The sequence below is a fragment of the Engraulis encrasicolus genome, chromosome 13 (assembly GCF_034702125.1).
Source record: "Engraulis encrasicolus isolate BLACKSEA-1 chromosome 13, IST_EnEncr_1.0, whole genome shotgun sequence".
NCBI lineage: Eukaryota > Metazoa > Chordata > Actinopteri > Clupeiformes > Engraulidae > Engraulis > Engraulis encrasicolus.
The window spans coordinates 51565128-51569254 of NC_085869.1; the positions used below are offsets into that span (position 1 = coordinate 51565128).

Sequence of the window (4127 nt, forward strand, 5' to 3'; positions counted from 1 at the left end):
CTGAGACTCATTCTTGGGCGTGATTGTATTCTCAAACACTTCAGTGCGGTGAGCATTCCGAGAAACCATTCCCAGTCAATCGAGCCCCACGATGATCTCTCACAACGCACTTGCTCAATTATGTTGAATTAATTGTTCCGTTGATGTGGAAATAACACTAAGAAGCTAGTTTATATGGACTTAATTGCTTTGTGATTGAAGAATAACGTACTGATTTTCCACAGGGGGAAACGTGACAAAGGGAANGCCTTCAGGTAGGCCTATTGTTTTGGCAAGCTAGGAGAACACATCTGACAGACAAAAAGGTTTCATCAAAGACACACAGACAGGTAAGCTAGTTCTATCATCTGTGGAAAGATGTCTTGGTTGTACTTTACCATAGCCAAATGTTGTGTTTGAGTTAAGGACTGTTCCCCACCCCATCTGAGTTATTGAGGGGGGTCTGTGTTAACAATATCCAGCAGTCTATTAGGCCTACAATCTGTTGTCACAAGTTAACACACTGATTGTAATAGGTAGTGTGAATGTTAATGAGGATCATGTCTGTTTGCTTGATCTTAACAATATGCAACTGTACCAGTTCACCAGCGAAAATATAGGCTACTGTTTGTCTGCCAGCTACATTCTTTTTTTTCCTTTTGTGCAAGCTCCTGAAGTAAAGGACCTACACAGGACCTTCATATCAAGGACATTGACTGTGTGGATCTCGAGGTGCAGTTACCCAAAAGTTGCTACCCACGGAATACCAGGTTTTGAGGGATCCTGCCAGAGCAGAGAATCAACAGTAAGTCATATCTTAACTTCACACAAATACACATACAAGGGTGTGCCCAACACACATGTACTTTATAATATATTATTTTCTAAGTAATGAGACAAATTGAGGAATACATATTGGCCTGGTTCAGTCAAGTGGGGTTGTTGTCTGTTTCAAGCTACAGGTGTTTGCAAGGCAATTTATTATTTGTCGAAATTAAGGCAAATTTCATACATGTGTGTGACCATTCATCTTGCCACCTGTATTATTTTGTAGTAGGAAGGCAGAAGTCTTATGGCAGTGTGATGCTACAGTAATGCTTACAGTAATTTAAAGAGTATAGTTTACCTTCCTTAAAGCAATGTTGGGATATATGCCTTGCTCAAGGGCACTTTAGGCATGGATGGAGGTGTATGCAGTGGTCAGAGATTTGAGTCAGCAACCCTAGTCTGATCTTAAGACCACCTCACTAATCATTATGCCACACTGCCCACCATGTTAAGAAACTACAATATCAAGCCCCCCTTTGCCGGTATTCATGACTCATGAATTTTTCTGTTTGATTTGTTGTTATTGACAGGATACATTGAAGAGGAGACTCCGACATGACCGCCGGCATCTTGTGTTATTCACCCCCACCACTTGTAATACTGAATGCCTGAATTGTTGTTTGCTGCTCAGACTTTGTCAACAGATATGGTCTTCGACATGTTACCCTTAGGTGTGGAAACAGATTGTGACAGTCCAGCAAAATGAGCCAGACAGATAGTAACACTGAAAAAGGACAACGTTGTTCCCATGGCCTCCCACTGCAGAAGACTACAGACGTTCAGTGAAGCACAAACAGCTGTTCCTCTTGTACTTAATAATTTAGTCAGCTGGATTCTAGGTGCCACTAAGGAGCCAACAGTGGATAATTTGTCAACATTTCAATGGCATACATTAAAAGGGCAGCCTGTAATTGTTTGCCTTGCCTCCATCTTCCTTGCCACCAAGGGATTGTAGACCGATGCCCTAGTGCTCCTGTTTAGGTACAACCATGCAGTTAGGCCAGTCTATTGAAGCACTTATGACTGTTTGTATGTGTTGTGTATCTAGTAATGGATAAATTACCACATGAATAACTGCATATTCATTATATTGATAATTATAATGGCTTCCATTATTGATTAAAAAGGGATCTACCACCACTTGCATTATTGTTTTGTTATAAATGAAGCACTGTTAGGAATCCAGGAAGACGGATGCCGAGGCACTCAAGGTTGCATTTTTTTATTATTATTTTTTTTTACTTTATTTGGCTACAATGCCTCCCTCAGCATCTGTCTTCCTGGACCAAGTTTGACAGCCCCTACACTGATGAGCACCAAGGAAAAAAGGTGAAGACCCAGAAGCACTCCAATTACCTGCTTGTGTTTGATAATGTTAGGATCCATTTATCCCACTTTAAATGCATGAATATCACTGAAAATTGGAATTGTTTCCATTATTATTATTATTATTATTTTAATGTCTCAATCATGAAAGGCAACTTGCATTGCCCTCTGAAGCACAGTTTAACAGTTGGACCACTTTGTATAGCCTATATGAACGATCATTATTGATCTTGGATATTATTGATATTGTAGGCCTATTTCTATTTGGGCTCATGTCTTTGCCTTTGGCACCCTCATGCATTATTGTTCTTCAAGATAGAAATTAATCACGGTCATTCTTAACTGTTAAGAATCAATCTGTCTTCCTTAGAGAGATATATATTTTAAAAACCTTAGTTTAGTACAATTTGTGGAACGCAAGAGGACTGATAGCTGTCCAAATCGGCAACGTGATTGGTTTAGCGCGGTCACATGGTGTATCGTGTCTCCTCATTCAGCTAAGGAAAATATTCCTTCTGTAAACGTCTATACCCTTGGATGTTTTCACGATCCGAACCTCTCTGAAGTGAAACATAGTGTAGCGTTTGGTAGCCAGGGAACACACAGGATGTAGACAGAAGTGTCCGTTTAATGGAGACAGTTGGCCATAGCCACGCCACATAAAAATAATGAACAAGTAGGGCTACACTGCTTACCAGTAACCCAACTGTAGCACAGCTGCTACGTAGATCTCTCACAGTAAACAGAGATAACTCCCCGCTCCCCTTATTCGAACCCCAACAGTGCCTCGCACCCACCAAACCATAGAACAGAATCATAGAACCGATGCGTACACAACCCCCCAGACTCGCTACAATAGCTTTGGTCAGTTCATCATCTTATGGGCATCGTGTTCGGATGCTGTGGAGCGAGAATGAACGAAAATTGAGGTGACCTGACGGCCTATAAATACAGGAAGATCTCTTTCAAGTATGTTTAACACCGTGGGCTTCCTCGATGCATGCGAGACGTTCGCTGAAACCGACAAAGCTGAAGTTGAACTTTGGAACAGTTTTGTATAGTGTTGTAGTACACCGGCAACTCGCATGTCTTTTTGGCAAAAGCGACAACTTAAGTCCGACTCCATCTCAAAACGTTAGTTATCCACGGTCCTGCTCACAGCTTCACTACTTCCCTTGTTTACAGTCCCCTCTCCACCACAGCTGTCTGTCGCGCTTACTACGTCACAGTCAGTTGCGCTGATTGGTCAGAGCATTGGCCTATTAGCACAGACATGGTTTGAAAGACAACGGGTTGTGCTCATCAACAATGTTCCGTTTTATCCATTCATCAGAGCCAGACTAAATTAAGGCATCCAATACATTTAGGCTGGTTTATCAGGCTAGTCTGTCAGGGGAGGCGTGGGGTTGCTTGGCCGTGCATGGGCTCTCCAGCTGCCTGCGACTCTGAGTCAGTCTGGCAAGGAGAGGGTGTAGTCAATCAAGGCCAAAACCACAGCCAGCCAGGCTAGCTAGCGAGCTAGGCCTGCAACACACATACACACACAGAGACACACACACACACACAAACGCACAAGCAGGCGCGCACACGTACGCACGCACGCACACATACACATACAGGCATGCACGTGCACACACACACGTGCACACACACACACACACACACACACACACACACGGGCACAATACTGGAAAAACATACCGTCTGACTATTATTAATGTCATTATTTCCATGATGATGATAACATTACTGACAAATGGAACACTAGAAGGAACATGGGCAGATGCAATACCATCAAGGGTAACACTTTATTTGAAGTTGTGCCTTTGTTAGTACATATGTGTGACATTTTGTACTTTCACTGTACATGTGTGCAGGGAAGCCGCCAGGGGGTGTATGGTGGGTGCTTATGTTGTCCCAGGACCAGAGGGGCCCCAGAATTTGGTCCTCATCACATTGTATGTAGGCCTATTGAGTGGAGGGAGAGAGAGAGA

The 4127-nt window shown here is 42.9% G+C and overlaps 1 long non-coding RNA gene across 1 annotated transcript; it reads left to right on the plus strand.

Moving 5' to 3' along the window:
- Positions 1-262: 262 nt before the first annotated feature.
- Positions 263-1671, plus strand: LOC134461861 (uncharacterized). Its single transcript, XR_010037437.1, has 3 exons — positions 263-329; positions 648-784; positions 1338-1671. It is a non-coding gene; the product is annotated as an uncharacterized LOC134461861 (long non-coding RNA).
- The last annotated feature ends 2456 nt before the right edge of the window (positions 1672-4127 follow it).